We start from the raw sequence: 16,077 nt of genomic DNA, 5'->3' as shown, positions 1-16,077 counted from the left end.
TAAATTAAATCAGCGTTTAAAAAAAATGTGTTGTCATTATTTTTGACTGTTTCCTGTACCCTAAAAGTTGGCTTTGAACTGATCGACAGTAGCTGATACGGTTTACACGTACAGTACGTAGGTGTTTTTCTTTCTTCTCAGGTTGTTGTTCCACCTCACTGCCGCTCTAATTAACAGCTGCAATGTGGGACATAAATATTGGCATCAGAGCGTTGTGCATTATTAGCATCAGAAACCTTGCTGTTAACTTTCACGCAAACACAGCCATGGTGGAAATGCAAATACATTAAAATGTGAGTGATAACGAGAAAAACTTTTGCATCTCTACTCTGCCAGAAAGAATGCCTCCGACTCCAGCTAGTCACTATCGTGGTTACTGCCATAGCAACAATCAGATAACATGCTATAGAAATAAAAAAGAAAGTAACATGTAAATGTGCCAATTTGCAGAGAGATCAATGTACCAGCAAACACAGTTTAATGCTGCAACGAAACACAGCAGCACGATGCAGAGAAACAAACCTTTCAATACTCAGGAGACTCTCGGAGACCCCAGTCTTTCTGAGCGTCTCCTCCAGCTAAACGAATAGACTCCCACTGCTGCGTCGAACCACCTGTTCTTCAGATGGTGTCTTGAATTAAAAGTCTTCCTTACAAATTCTTCAGTTTCAACTGAACACTCAGAGAGGCTTTCTAAAAATCCTCCTACAGGAGTGAAGAGAAACCTGGAACTGTTTTTATTGTTCCTGCAAGAACTAATCTAACATGGCTGTGTTTTATCTCTGGGGTGACTTAATATTTAGTAATAATTCTCTTTTTTTAATCACAGTAAATACTGAAGGAAACTGAGAACACAATATAAGTGAACTAAATGTAGACCATGACAGTGCTCTGACCTTCTCTAATTGAATAGTACCAAACCTCAGGAATTCTCTGTAGATGATATTTACACACAGGTAATACATTATAATGGCCCTCAGCCCTTTTCAAATGTGTCCATTATGTATGAAAAGTAAGTCACGTGCAAAAGGAGCACGTATTTCTTCAGGCGCAAAAAGCACATACCTCTAAAAGAAATTATGCTATTGTGAGATGTGTGCTTCCATTTCTTTGTTGGAGTGGGATTTAGGTCAATTTATTAACCAAGCAATTGCATTTCATTATTGTTGTATTAAATTAGCAGCGCTCTTTCTGGCTGTCGCCAGCAGAGGGCGCTATAAGGATTACAACTCTTTATATCACTCTCCAGAGGTGACGCACGTACATGCAGTTACTTAGCCACTGATTGACCATCCAGTCTACGTTATTCTGGAGACACAAGACTTTGATAACTGAATTTAGGGATCAATACAATGAATGCGTTTATCCACAGATTGAACATAGATTGAAAAAAGATAACAACCGATATATCGGTATCAGATTTTTTCTCTCTCCCCAAAATTGATATCAGTATTTGAAAAAGTGACAAAGTTTTAAATGCAGACACAAATGTGTCTAAAGCTTGTACAGATTTATTTTTTAATCAAAGAGTTTGTCTAGTTTTTCTGATAGAAGTATTAAATCACTACGTGTAATTAGATACATGCAGAGAATAAAAGTGATGCATGCTTGTAGTCTTTAAACTGATTTAATGTGACAGGAAGAGTGTTTGAGAAGTCTTCAGATTACCCAAAACAGGGTTTGCATTGAGCAGTTTGTGAACAATAACTGACTTAAAACAAAGATTTGATAAAATAATAGTATTTCTTCCCAGGATTGGTTCTGTATTGACACGTTTTATTAATCCTGTAAGAATAAGAGGAACTGTTTTGACTGAGCCTCTGCTTTTAGTCTTTAAGGATGTGGATTAAATCACAACACCTCAGTGAAAATCACTCGGCTTTATTCTAATCAGAGCGCAGCGGAAGAAGTCACGTTGAGTTCCCCGTTTGTTTTCACTCATTACCTCCATCTTCCTGCTACAGATGGAGCAGTGTTAAGACCCTGGCCTCTTTTCACTGTGGTCGCTTTACTTTCCAAAGACAGCTTTGTAAGTGTGCACACTGTGACATTTTGGGGACAGGATTACACAAGCGCGCTGACGCCTTCAGTCATGGCCTTGAATAACATTGTCAGAAATGGAGACAAGTGTCAGACATGTATAAATTTATCATCAGTTAGCACTTTGACATGAAGAGTTCTGCTGCTGTTCCTGTGTGTGTACATGCTGTGTTACTGAAAGGGAGAAATGAGGCATGCATTCACTATTGACTTCCCATGACCCTCATCTGCTGTGTGTTGCTTCAGCGCCTTCACTTGACTGAAATAAATGTCTGCACTGGTGGCTCCTTCAGAGTCTCGAGAGGACAACAGCTCTATTTTCTTTAAGACACACATACAAGAATCATTGTTCACAACAGTATAAGAGTTTAATAAGGCGAGCGGTAAGGGAGATGTACTGTAGATGCTTGTCATCAAAATGTGGCATCACGCTGTCACGTGTGCTGTTATATTAATGTTGTTTACACATCAGAGGAGGAAGTCCAGTATAAAACTTTAAATAGAAAGATCATATGATGTCCAATAGCACACAGAGGGCATTGCTACTGTAAAGTCATATTTACATTTAAGTGATCAACTTTGAACATTACGTCGTTGTTTTTTGGTCTGACTGTAACTCCACTAACACTGCAGAGGTTCAAACTTTACCTGAAAAAAAAACAACACCAGTGAATGACATGAACTGCAGCCCTGTTTGTTTTTTTCTTGACAGACGTGCTGTGCAGGAGACGGCGGCGTTCACTCTCAGAGGACGATACTCTTCTCTTTTCTTACTGTAGTACAAAAGCTACAGAAACACGTCGAGCCTGCAAACACTATCACTGTAGGTGGGGGTTCTTATGCACCTCTGGACTCACATTTCCAACCCTTTATTCTCACTTAATGTAAAACCTGACAGAAAGGAGAGACAGAGATGTGACGGCTGTACGGATAAATGATTCATCAGTAGATTTGTCTGTTTTCTCACTGTACGAGAAAAAAATCACATACATATTATTTTGAAATAAAACAGGCGAGTAGAGAATGGTAACATACTTTATCAGGAAACAACAGAATGAACATTCATTTTAACCTTTATAACAAAAAGAAAGTCTGACTAACGATTAGCAACAAACACATTTCGTAAGGCACATCGTACTGCCTAAGTCATGGCTGAAATACTGAAAACAATACAACAAAAAATTCACAGCAAAGACATCTTTTTTTTTTTACCTAGAGTGTCATCTTATATTAACTACACAATCTTTCCTTTCTGGAAACAACATTTAGGCAACCATAACAATATTACTGGATAAACTAATTAGTTAAGTTTCTTTTTTTTAAGTTCGTCACAAAGAGACAAAAGAACAGACTTGATAACATTAACTCCTGGATGGAGGTACAAATGATGGATTACATCCATCAGATGCAGCATTTGTACTGTATGTAATGTAGTGGCTGCAGTGCAGTGACTTACAGGAAAGACAAACCTGCAGGAGAAGAAGCCGTACAAGCAGATGGGCTGTGAACATGTGCTGCAATAAACACCAACAACGAACAAGTACACATGTTTTTGCCCTAAATGATGCAGAGGGGTAATGGGGCAAGAAGTGGAGAATGTGTTTCTTGCACACGAGGGGAAGAAGAGAGGAATTATCCAGCACAGGCAACAGAATGCGATGACGCGCTTTTTTTTGGACAATCAGTGAAAAATAAACTCTCACCGGCGGTGTCCTAGATTTTGTGTTTGAGTGAGTGACAGACTGATAGGCGGCCAGTGCAGATCCACAGCTCTCACCTGATTTTATCAGGGGGGACATAAAAAGATGGGCTTCTATAGTGGTGCTGCTGTCGATCCATCACGGTCAGCGTACAACCAGAAACCAGAGCAACAAACCAGCGGCCCCTCCTTGGAGAACCAATAGTGGATTTTTCCTGTTGTTAACTGGAAGTAGATGACAGTAAAGTTTGTTAAAGCCTGTGCTCGAAGGCTGTCTAAAACAATGACACTGCAGCAGATCTGTGATTAGCTTCCTACTGATCTAATTTACAAAGCGATTGGTTTTGTGTGCTGTCTACATGTCCTGCTGAGACTCACAGACTGAGGCACACCCAGAAGCGTCTCCCTCTTTGTCTAGTCCTCCTCATCCTCACCCATCCTTTGTGCTGCAGCAATCACACGATAACAGGATTTCTCACCCAAAGGTGTCAGTCAAAGAATGGGCAAAGCTTTGTGTCTGACACAGAGCCAATCGGTGCTCTTCAAGCTAAAAAGTCTGGAGTGCACAAAGTGGATTAGTGCATGCGGAAAGCTTGTTGATCTGTTATTAGAGTCAGATACAGAACGGCTGCTGGTGGAATTGTTTGTCAATGAGCATCATTAACATTAAGAGTTTTAAAAACCTGCACATGTTTCTACATTTATTTATGCACGTATAGTATCATTTCTATTTGCTCTTTAATGTTAATCGTTTACTTTATAGTCATGCACTGTGACAAGTGAATAGCTTTGATAAAGATCCATTAACTGATATTGATTAAAATAGGACCTTGAAATCCTTTAATGACTTTACTTGTAAACATGTATCAAATATTTGTTTTTTAGGATTTCTTTTTAAGACTTTTTTTATGACTTTATTGTGGAGAAAGGAAAGTGGACAGAGAGAGTAAGTAATGACATGCAGGAAAGGAGCCACAGGTCCGATTGAACCTGGGCCACAGGCTGGGACCCCCCCCCCCCCAACATGAGACAAATGTTTAAACATTTCTTGCTGTGCTCTTCTCTCCAGCATTTCAAAGATGTCCAGCCATGTAAAGACTACCAGGAGTCATATTGTAAACATTCAATGTATGATTTTCAGAGGGGCATCGATCAACCAAGTGGTGACCAGCATCAGATGATCTTCAGCCTGTATGATTGGTGACCAGGCTGTCCTCTCAAATATCTGATTTACTCCAGCACTTGCTCCCCCTCAGGCCAGCGGGGGCGTAGTCAGTCAAGATATACTTTCATTAAAACTTCTTTGTTTATGGCGGGATTCCTATAAGATTACACGTCAGCAATTTCACCTGAAATTGAAATTATCACTCCAGTGCTGGATGGATGTATCGTACATGACAAGACTGGAGGTGATGTTGAACTTGGCATTTAATGCAACCTTTACTTTTCCATTATGTCATTGCTAAGCAACCGAATGCCAAGTTCCTCTGCTTCACAGAACCCCTGTGTTTTTAGTCTTTTACTCTACAGACAGTGGTCAAGTAAAGAGCACAACCCCCGCAGCTGAAGTGTTTGTCAAATGTCAGCAATTGAAAAAAAAAACATTGAATGAGCTTTTGAACAATGCGTTGTATTGTCTTCCCTCCCAAAAATCTATACCACATTCCTAAACTTCCAGGTAGAATCCTCCACAGCCCACGCCAAACACACAAACACTTTGTTTTCTTAATGATGTATTGGTAGTCTCTGTGAAGTTATACTCATAGGCTAAAGTGTAGTTTTGTAGCAAAAACAGCTGCAGCACAACCACAGCTTTAACCTTCTCTTAACCCCAGCACTGCACACAGTTTGTTCATAAAACAATGAGCTTCATAGTCACCACACATTTGCACCAAAATCTACTAATAGAGCTTTCTTCAAGTAATTTCAGGAAAAAAAACACAAAACTTGCAATAAATTATGATGTCAACTTCAGACTTTCAAACATTTTCACTACAATAACTTTTATTGGCTTGATTATTACCACAAAAAGATGTGTTTGTAAATGTTCTTGTGTTTGTCTCTCTGTCTTTCACCTGCACATTCTCTTGTTACTTTCGCCTTTCTGGTGTCAATCAGCTCTTTCAGTATCTGCTGTTGATTTTCAGACTGCTTTGTGTGTCAATTGACAGGAAGTCTGTCATTTGTTGTTGTCAGTGATAAAGCGTAATCTTTGCTCCTCTAGTAAATCAAGAGCATATTTGAATTTTTTCCCTTCTGTTGTTTTTGACAGAAATGAAAAAGCTACATGGCGATCATTTGTTCGTATCAAAGTGAGTAAGTTTAACAGAAAGGATTGGCTATTTCTCTTTCACTGAGATTCAGAAAGAGCTGGTTTAAAACTGAGGTAGCCCCGCTGCACAGCCGTCCTCTGTGTATCATCAGAGTGACCTTTTCCAAAGGCTCCGTGCTCTGCGATTCTATCTGCTTCATGAAAAAGGGACAAATGGGCAGTATGAATTTAAACTGAAATTGCCTTGATATTGTCTGAGCCCGTGAAAGGGTTATGCACGGAGTGGACTTGTTTTCTCTGTGCCAATTTCTCCTGGGTATTTTTTTTTTGTAGGCAATTTTTCATTTTGCTGTCACTGCTTCTGCAACTTTTTGTTTCTTAGTGTCCTTGACATTTTTTGTACACGAGTGACTTCTCCGGCCAGTTTGTAGCAGGTTAGTCATTGGAAGTCAGAAGGCATCAATACTGAGCTGGATAACTGGAAAACCTTGTTTTGTTTTGTGCAACCGTCTTCTCCCACTAGATAAGATATTGTTTTTATGTATTTATTAATCACAGGCTCTTTCAAATGTCCCTTTTTTGTATTTACAGATAGAGAACGTGTTTGTGCAAAGGGGGCAGAAAAAAATGGAGCAAACGGAGGCAGGGGGATGAAGAACTGCGCAGCGTAAACAGGGAACAGCAGATGAAAGCTTGACGATGTTGAGGGATTTTCTAAAAGTGATTGGCTGTCTTTGTGGCCTCAGGTTTTTATAATCCTGTCCTGTGATGCTCTAATCTCCCCTTTCTTTTGTAGAGAGTAAATACCCTGATTACATGGGGTAAAGCTGACGACTTTTTTTATAAAAATGGAAATGAAGAGCAGAGAGAAGCCCTTTTTATTAAATTCTTGCATTCCTATACATCCCCTGTCAGGCCACATGGCACCCACACGATTAGCATGAAGATAATCTCAGCGTAGCGCGTGGGACCTAAAGGCTCATTCAGGAACTTTGAGGCACTTGTGTAACAGCAAAGCAAACAATAATAGCTCTGGATTTTCTCACCCCAGCTTCCTGTCAAGATGTTTTAGTGGGCTGTAATTAAATGGGAGAATTAACAGTGATTCTACATTTCATCCTTCCTACTCCCTAGGATGATGATGTTTTTCTCTTTTTTTAACCTTCTGTTTCATTTTTAAGACACTGTCATTCACATTTCCTTTTCAAACGCGCTCTATAATAAACCATTTCCAGATGAAAATAAAGTGTGAGCGGCTTTGCGGGATGAAGGTCAGAGGATCTCGCTAAAGGGAGAGGTGGACTCATTTGCATGTTTCATCTCACATCTCTCAGCATATAACATGAATAGTGAGTGTTAAAGCTCGCCAGCTGCGGCCACAAATGCAGATGAGAGTGTATATTGTGACATTAGCATGATTATTGATTTTCCTCTCTTTCATTTCATATCAGTTTGTTGAACGACAGAACCTCCATCTGAGATCAGCGATTTGAATATTTCCGTTGCAATAAATCGATGAAATATTGATACAGGAATATATGATACAGTGTCTTATGGATTTTGTTGAGGTTATCAGTATACAGCTGCTTTTTTGAATGCAGTGCAAATCAGCATCCCTGAATTTAAAACAGACCTTACTAAGTAACTCATATCTCGTCTTAAAATAATTCAGACTTTATTTGCTGATGAAATACAAAATGTTACATTTTTTCTTCTATTTTTAAGTATGTGTCTTAATGCAATTCTGCCGAGCTCAAATACGAGAGGCTGAAGCCAGCAGCAGTCAAAATGAAGCTAAAGTCGATACTTTTTTTCTCAATAGTGGACCCACAGGCCAACACAGTGCCGTAGAAGAAGCTACTTTACCAACTATTGTTTCCGTCACTTGGCATTGTTCACTGTTGGTTTTTGCTCGTGTACACTCTCCTCGTAACTCCAGTGCACACCGTGTCCTATCTTAGTGTTTTTCCTCTAAACGTAAAGCTTCATCACCTTTATGTCAGGGGCCCCTTCAGCTCCAAGAGCTTCATCGTGAGTGTCAGCTCATATCACTGTGTTTTTCTTCATTTTCCGTGCTCTCATGGCCTTTTGCTTTAAGCTGCAACTATAAAACAGACCGAAAGCTCATAAAACGCTGAGACACTACAGTCAGACATTGTTCACTTGTGAACACTGTGAAGATGATTTATATCCACCAGGTGGACAAATTTGATTTTAAATGATTAATAATGTTGCTCCATAACTGATAAACATGTAAATAAAAAAATGTAAGTGCGCACATTTGCCAAGTAAATGAACAATTTCCATGAAAGCTGGTTGAGTATGTTTCCCTCATAACAGGCTTTCAGATGTGCGTACAAATAATGTTCCTCATTATATAATTCAGTATATCATATAATGATATATAATTTGAAATATTTTCTCCAAATGATCCTCTTGCGCTCTGAAAAGCCTTTATATCTAACAAGTATGTAATATGCAGCACATGTTTGGATGCGTCTCTGATTGCAGTCCTTGAAGCCTTTCCAGCAAACAATGTTCTGCCCGGGGTGTTTTGGTAGATGCAGTTTCATATTATTCCCTCTATATTCATGATGTGAATGGTGAAATATATTCATGGTGAAACCGCTTCCAGAGAGGGAAAAAAAAATATGTTTAATGCTGTGATATTTGTTCTAGTCCAACTCTGTGGTAGAAATGGAGACGATGCAATGACTCCTCCAGAGGCGTTCTCGTTTATTTGCATGAGTCTTATTGATTTACTCAAAGTCATCAAGAGCGTTTTTGTCTTCCACTCTTTGTTTACATAAAAACTTTGTGTGAATTATGAGCAAAATTTTAGTATGCCGTTTAAATGCATTGCAGAAGAACTTAATGTTTCCTCAATCATCCACTCTGTGGTTTTAACTCAATAGATTTGTCATGTGATTGAAGCCATTTGGCTCACCATTTGAATCTTTTCCCTCTTTAGAAACAGTATTTCCTTCACCTGATACTATTCAGTGCTGAGGCTGAAGGCAGAAGGAGAAGGGTATAAATACAGATCAGAGCTGTAAAAATTAACCACCCGTGTTTGGCAACTGTCAAAACTTGTGAGGAACGACGTGTGATCAGTGTGACTCAGAAAAGAGGATCAACATTCGTACAAAGTGTTCAGCAGCTCGACGGCTTAATGTTGCTTGCAAGGCTCAGAATATGGTCTTAATTGAAATAGCATAATTAGATTAACGTGTTCATGTGGCGTTCAGTGAGTCTACCTCACCATTTTCATAATCACATTAACATCAAAGTCTTTACATGCATGTGAAAATGTACATCTCTGTTTGCTTCGGATGAATTGGAGTGTGCTAAAATGCCGCTCTTTACCTCCCACCATCAGGTTTCCCCTCAGGTGAATTCTTATGCAACAGAAGGTGGACTGGCCATGACAGGCAGAGAGTGCTTCTTCCTTACTGTCCAAAGCGAGCGACGAGTAATCGCACACTTTAATTTGATGCTTTGGAGACTGGTAGGCAAAGACAAAGCCACTTAAGGACCATTTCACCCTCCTCTGACAGCATTTTGTTTTCCAGAGGCTGCTTTGACCCTGCTCACACTGTGAAAGGGCCGTTTTGTTACACACAGAAAAACTGTAAGAGAGAGAGCTGGAAACACAAGATAACTTTCTCTGTTGTCACTTGAAGGAACAGTCCCACTGGAATATATTATTTTCTTGTTGAGTCATTTCTATCATAGACTTTGAAAATGTTCTATGGCCACGTTTACACAACAAAGATCCTCTGAAAACAGAGTCTTTTTTGCGCATTGAAAAAAATGTATGTGTTTAGATTACAATGTTTTGATAACTGCCGTGCACAGGGGTCCACAAAAACCATTGTGAAGTTGTATATACTGTAGATGCCAGACCAGACTGTGTGCCTTTGTAATGAAACAACACATGCCTCAAACATAGTGTTCCTTCAACAGAGCGTTCTGGTCTAAACATACAGAAATTACTGTTTGTGTAGACGGACAATGAGGTGGGATTGTTAAGTGACCAACTAGTAAGGTAAAAAAGCTGGCGAGCAGCACAAATACAACTCGGGAGTCTGCCATTGTTGTTAGACACCTACTCATACATAACTATTAAGTGGTAGCGTGATGCATATGTGTGAAGAGCCTACTCATGCACAACAAGTCTGTAGCTGCAATTTGCATGTACGTAAGGTCTGTTGTCAGAAAGAACAGTCTTTTTACCAGTTTACATGCCGACAGGGACGGTGCCACTTCCAACTGATGACTTTCCCTTATCATATGCAAATTTACACAGGAGCTGTATTCACGAAACATGATATGCTTATATTACAGAGTGAGCAGCACACACTGACCTAGCGGGTTGTTGCGAACCGAAGTTGTGAAATATCTATCCCCTCACGGAGCTGCATTATCCTCACAGGTCACATCTCCAGATGGAGTACCTCGCAGAATGTGGAGCTCTGTGGAGTATAGTTTACACATTTGAATACGGCCATCTGAATTTAAAACTGTCACCACAGAAGATCGTGAACAACTGGGCAAGCCAGAAACAAAATGCTACTTCCGAGAGGTAAGCAGTTCATTGTGTTTAATTCTCAGGCTGTGATGGTCGACCAAACATATTAAGCACATTTGCTTAAATTGGGATTTGAAGTTACATCTTACTAACCTAGGCTGAGGGGTCCTGAGCTTTCCCTTAAAATTGTGATTCCTTAAAATTACCAAGATTGATTAATATCCTACATCTCAATTTACCGGTCCATGTACATACTGAGTGTCCATATACGTGTATTTCTGACACATTTTATTATTATTATTATTTATAGTTGTTCAGTTTTAACCTTGACTTGTATGGATAGTCAACCTTAAGTTAACCTTATTCATCAGTGACAGTGCCCATTTTCAACATATGTGAACATGCCATGGTTAACCACAACAAGAATTGTTGTCGGTGCTTTCTGCACAGGATACTGTGTAAAACACTAAAAGAAAAAACCTTGATAAAAAAAAAGCCTTTAATGAGCTTTCTTCTGCTCTGCTGTGTTGTCAGATTTCATTCAGGCTCTTATATTGGCTGCTGCAGCGCTCACTTGCATTGCTGTATTTGTATGTGGGTGTTTGTTAGTGACATGGGAAGAGGATATGAGAAGAGTTGACATTGTACACTTGGCTGTTGCTTCCACCAGACGTACTGTTAATCATGCATATTTTGCCAGCATCTGCTGTGATGCTTCATTTTGCTCATTATTCTGTGAAGCTGGTCCTGGCCTTAACTGTAAGTGCACCCATTGCTTGGATGCAGAATCCTGCACAGCTCATTTATTTGCTGATAAGATGTAGTTTCATCCAAAGCTGTTTGATGGGGCAAAGACTACTGTTGAAACATGTTCCTGTTATTATCTGGTAAGATCAACGTGGTGTTTATTTAGTATACCCCTTTTGATAAAATGTTTGGTTTGATGGGAGCCACATAAAAGCAGTTGTAGAGTTAAAGTATAAATAATTGTTCAAGTATAGCTCTTACAAAAATGAGGCTGTTTGATAAAGCTTTAGCTCATTAACACTTACATCATTCACCGAAGGCATGACAACTTTGTGTTAGATATTCATTCAAAAAGTGAAGCTTTTAATTTTCTTTTCAGTCAAAGTCATATGAGTTTTAGTTTCTTTCAACTTGAAGCAAATTTGTCACCATGCAAGCGTTGATGTCTACAGTGGTTATCAGGGTGAAAGGTAAATGTGTCTGTCATCTAAGTGACGCTTATGTGAGCATTTTAAAAGGAAAAGAGACATTAGGTCCGAGGACTGAACCCTGTGGGACTCCACAAGACACGGGTGGAAAAAAAATTTCTGACAGATGAGTAAGATAGAATAAACTACAGTGACTCTTTTGGTAACACAACTTGAGAAATATTCCTAAACTCAGAGACAAGTCAGTTGCTCTTTGAGTTTTTTTAATCAATGGTTGCATAAGTGCATATTAAACACTGATATTACAAGCAACACTGCTTTGAATTTATGGAAATAGAACAAACAGGGAAAGATCCCATTGCATTTGAGACAGTCTTTGAATCTAAGAATCTTTCTATCATGATTTTAGTTACTATGTACGGATCTCTTTTTAATAATCTCAGAGCAGCTACTACCCCTATTGAGATCTCAGGACCCACACCATGGATCCGTGGGTGGGATCCAATGTTCTAGAAAGTTATTATCTTTCTACTGATAACAGTTCCCCGAATGTTACATGATTGTTAATCAGAGGGAAATTATTTGTTCCTTTCCAAAGACTGATTTGGATGGAACGAGTTGAAGGCAAATAATGGAAGCCAACAAATCATTACTATTTATCTTACAGTGAGAGAAGTGTCAGTATGACACTGACCTTTAAGGTCTCCTCTGTTTGCTTCAGAGTTGAGCATGGAGCCTGAAAGACCAAAAAGTCCACTGACGTTCTTTGCAGAGGTTTTTGGCACCTCTGAGTTTGATCAAAGTTTATTCATCCACACTTATTTCACATGACGCCATTAAGTTGCTAAAATAACTCTGTTAAATTTGGAATCAACTTAAGGTGGTTGCACATGTTAATTTTAATTGGTAGACGTTTATTGAACATTACTTTTGAATATAATATCTCTCTGTTAGATCACATATAACAATAGCCCTACCAACCTAACCCTAAATAAATTGACCTTGGAGAACATATCATAATCTGAAGTTATTTAACAGAAAAGAACAGAAACTGATTACCTGTACGGTGGTTTGTCTTTGCACCTCAACGTAATTGAAACCACTAAACATTTCCATTAGATATCCTTATAAACAAGCACAAGACATTGTAGGTAGAGTTAATGAATAAAATGCTGCAGTGATGGATGGATGGATGGGTGGGTGGGTCAGTCATGGCTAAAGATTGCCAGGGCCAAATCTCGTCCCCCGTCTGCTGTTATTAGTGGCTGCAGGCTGTTATTGGGCTCTTTCTTAACGCCACACAGTTTCTGCCTTTCACCGTCTCGTTCCCCTCCACTTCACTTTGTGTGTGTGAGGGGCTCTTACTCCCCATTTGGCAGTGCTGTAAATTGTTTCTGTCAGCTTAGATAAACGGACCCCTGGGTTTGTCCATCTTCCCCTCCACACACACACACACACACACACACACACACACACACATACACACACACACACACACACACACAGCGGAAACATGCACACACAGCCACCCATGGAAACATGCACAAACAAATACGTATATACAATCAACCTGTGAGGGTTTATTCTTTCCTCTCTTGTTTTGAAGGCTTGTTTACTTGTTTACCACACTAATAATATTCCGCCTCTCTGCCAGGAAACAAAAGGTTCACCATCCTGAAACAGATGAGGATGGAGGGTTTTTTTTTGTATTCTAGACCATGATGTGGGACTGAATGTCTGTTGAATGATTGTGCAGTCACCTCTATAAACATGATGAAATGACTCTTACCTAATAATTGTTTTCCTTCTTTAATTCTCCTCCTTGTGTCGTTGAACATCTTCAAATAAGGAGGGTTTGAAGAGCTCAAAGGCCAAACGATAGCACAGCCCCTGAGTCTCACTGTGGCAGAGAGGGAATGAAACGAAGAGAATGAGGGATGGAGAATCTCCAAACTGAAAGTATCCTTCAGTTCCATCATCCTCAGAAATTGATTTTCTTTGAACAAGGACATCATCTTGCTTCATGGTTTGTTGCCATAAACCGTTGTGCAAACTGATTCACTCCTCCTCTGATACCGTGTGATGGCAGTCATCTTTTTTTCTTTTTTTTTTATTCTTTGTATTTGTTTAGGGACTTTTCTTATGCCATTTTGGCTGAGACGTAATTTAGTCAGACAGTTTAGTTCCCTGTTGATTTGATATAATAAGACTGGGCGGTGTTTTCCTTGTTTGTTCAAGCATTTTGCTTTTATTCCAGATGTCTGACAAAATGAAGAAATAAACAATAAAAGCACTGATGCAAATTAAATATTATATGGGAAAGGAGAACAACACAATTTAAGCACATGTATTCCATTGAGCATATTTGAAAATAGCGTTGATCATAAATATTTCAAAAAGGTTTTATTAAAATATTATCATGAGCTCTTTCTGCACAGAACAGACCTGTCTCTTTGTGCTGTTGACATTTTCAGCTGAATATCATTTCTACAAAATGTCTGCATACATTTCAGATTAAGAAGTGAATGAATAGATGGAAGTAGAGGAGAGCCAGATGAATAAACTATGCTGCAGTGCTATGACACTCTCAAGTAGAAGCATGGACCTCAGTAGGAGTGGGCGAAAAACGATACAGTTTTCTTTTCTTCTCATGCTGATAAATTGATCTTCCCAGCCCAAATATGGACAGATTGATGAATTACTTTCACAGTGGATACACTCCACAAAACTCACAAACACGTCTCCAGCTCTGTAAAAACGTACAAGAAGGCCACTGTGTGCAGCGCTCTTCATTTGCACTGTCAAACCTAAAGACATTCGCAGGTCAGCAAACACTGAGGTAAAGACCTTCTGGTCTCTCATTGAGATGCACCAGGTTCGTTAGTGTCTCTCACAGACCGACACGTGAGAGGGACAGTGATGTCACTGTCCACGTTTTCATTCAGTCCCGACCTGCAGACTGTTTGACAATGACAATGGCTGACAAACAGAAATGTCCAGTACAGAAACATGAAAATACACAAACAGGTCAGGCTTTGGATGATCAGTGATCATAGAGGTGGAATATTTTATCGATTTTTTTTGCAAAGATCCCCCTTTTTTATTATGTCTTGTTTTACTGTAGACAGTATTTGAATGGGTATATTTTCAGGGACTTTTGTCTGTACCAGCATTGTGTGCAGGTTGGCGATTAAAACAAGAAAAATCACAAGTTTAGCTACCCAGGGCTTATATTATTGTTGCCATGGTAGCGAAAAAGGTCTTGCTATTGTTTCATCTTGAAGTATAAAATCCTGGTCTAATAAATTCATAGTTTTGACTCACTAACACAGCACGCTCCTTCTCAGCTCTGCTTTAGGTTTTTTAGTCAATTATGCAGAGAATTGCAAAGTATCCCTCTGCGTATTTGATCATAACATCTGTATTCTTATATGTATGATATCGTGACATGTATCATGATATGTCTTGCATCAGGTTCCATGTTGCGTGTTACACATCGTATCGTGAGGTCCTTGCCAACACCCGGCCCTATAGTAAAAAACACAAGGTTACAGATGATCTTTTCTCTAATTCATCAGCGCATTATTTAATGACGGCGTATTTAATGGTTTTTTTTCCAACAAGTCTTTGCTTTCACAGAACGAATGCAGCTTGCAGCTTACTAATTAATGCTGAGTTTGAAAACATAGCTGCAAGAATAAAGGGGTCAGCTCAATCACATAATGATAGCCAAAGGCCAGAAGAATACTTAATCGTCAGGTCCCTGATCAGCGCTGGTCAGGGGAAGTAAATCCCTCATTAAACTGCAGTTTCTCGCAGAGGTAGCATATTAACACTTGTTTACCACAAGCCTCAAAGCTCTCAGCAGCAGAGGTCTTGTGCAAACAGGAAGTGCTGGTGGGATATAGCAGGGTGCTCGATTTCTGAGGGACTGAATTTGAAGGGATCAAAGTGTTGTTGTTGCTTTTGATGCTATCCGCCTCGGCCTCAATGGTTCACTGTCTCTCTCTGTCTTTGTGTCGCCGCCTTTGTGTTTCTCACATTCATACTTAACCACATAAACACAGACACCGGGATCTGCAATATATAGTGAGCACACATCCAGGCTCATGTACACACGCGCACAGCCTCTGGGTACAAAGAGGAAGAAGCAGAATGAGGGAGTGGTTTCTCCTGGAGAGCTTAAAGGAGCTGAGTGTAATTGCATAGGTGGATGGTAGTCTAATAACGCTCTTATAGAACCAAATGATTGCAGTTTTGCCTGCAGAAATTCTCCAGTGCAGTCGTTACTTTCTATCTTAAGAGGTACAACTCAAAAATGTTTGTCTCCCTCCTCCTCATCCTGAGACGAGAACACACA

General features: G+C 39.5%; 1 long non-coding RNA gene across 1 annotated transcript in view; it reads right to left on the bottom strand.

The window, feature by feature from the left end:
- Nucleotides 1-3,282: 3,282 nt before the first annotated feature.
- Nucleotides 3,283-16,077, bottom strand: part of LOC306830589 — a 29,026-nt gene continuing 16,231 nt past the window's right edge. Inside the window, exons 2-3 of the long non-coding RNA XR_013779990.1 lie at nucleotides 13,507-13,617; nucleotides 3,283-3,964 (exon numbers count right to left, since the gene is read on the bottom strand). This is a non-coding gene — a long non-coding RNA (uncharacterized lncRNA). The remainder of the gene's footprint in view (nucleotides 3,965-13,506; nucleotides 13,618-16,077) is intronic.

This window comes from Symphodus melops (assembly GCF_947650265.1).
Source record: "Symphodus melops genome assembly, chromosome: 10".
Taxonomy (NCBI): domain Eukaryota; kingdom Metazoa; phylum Chordata; class Actinopteri; order Labriformes; family Labridae; genus Symphodus; species Symphodus melops.
This window is presented reverse-complemented; position numbering and strand designations above follow the sequence as displayed.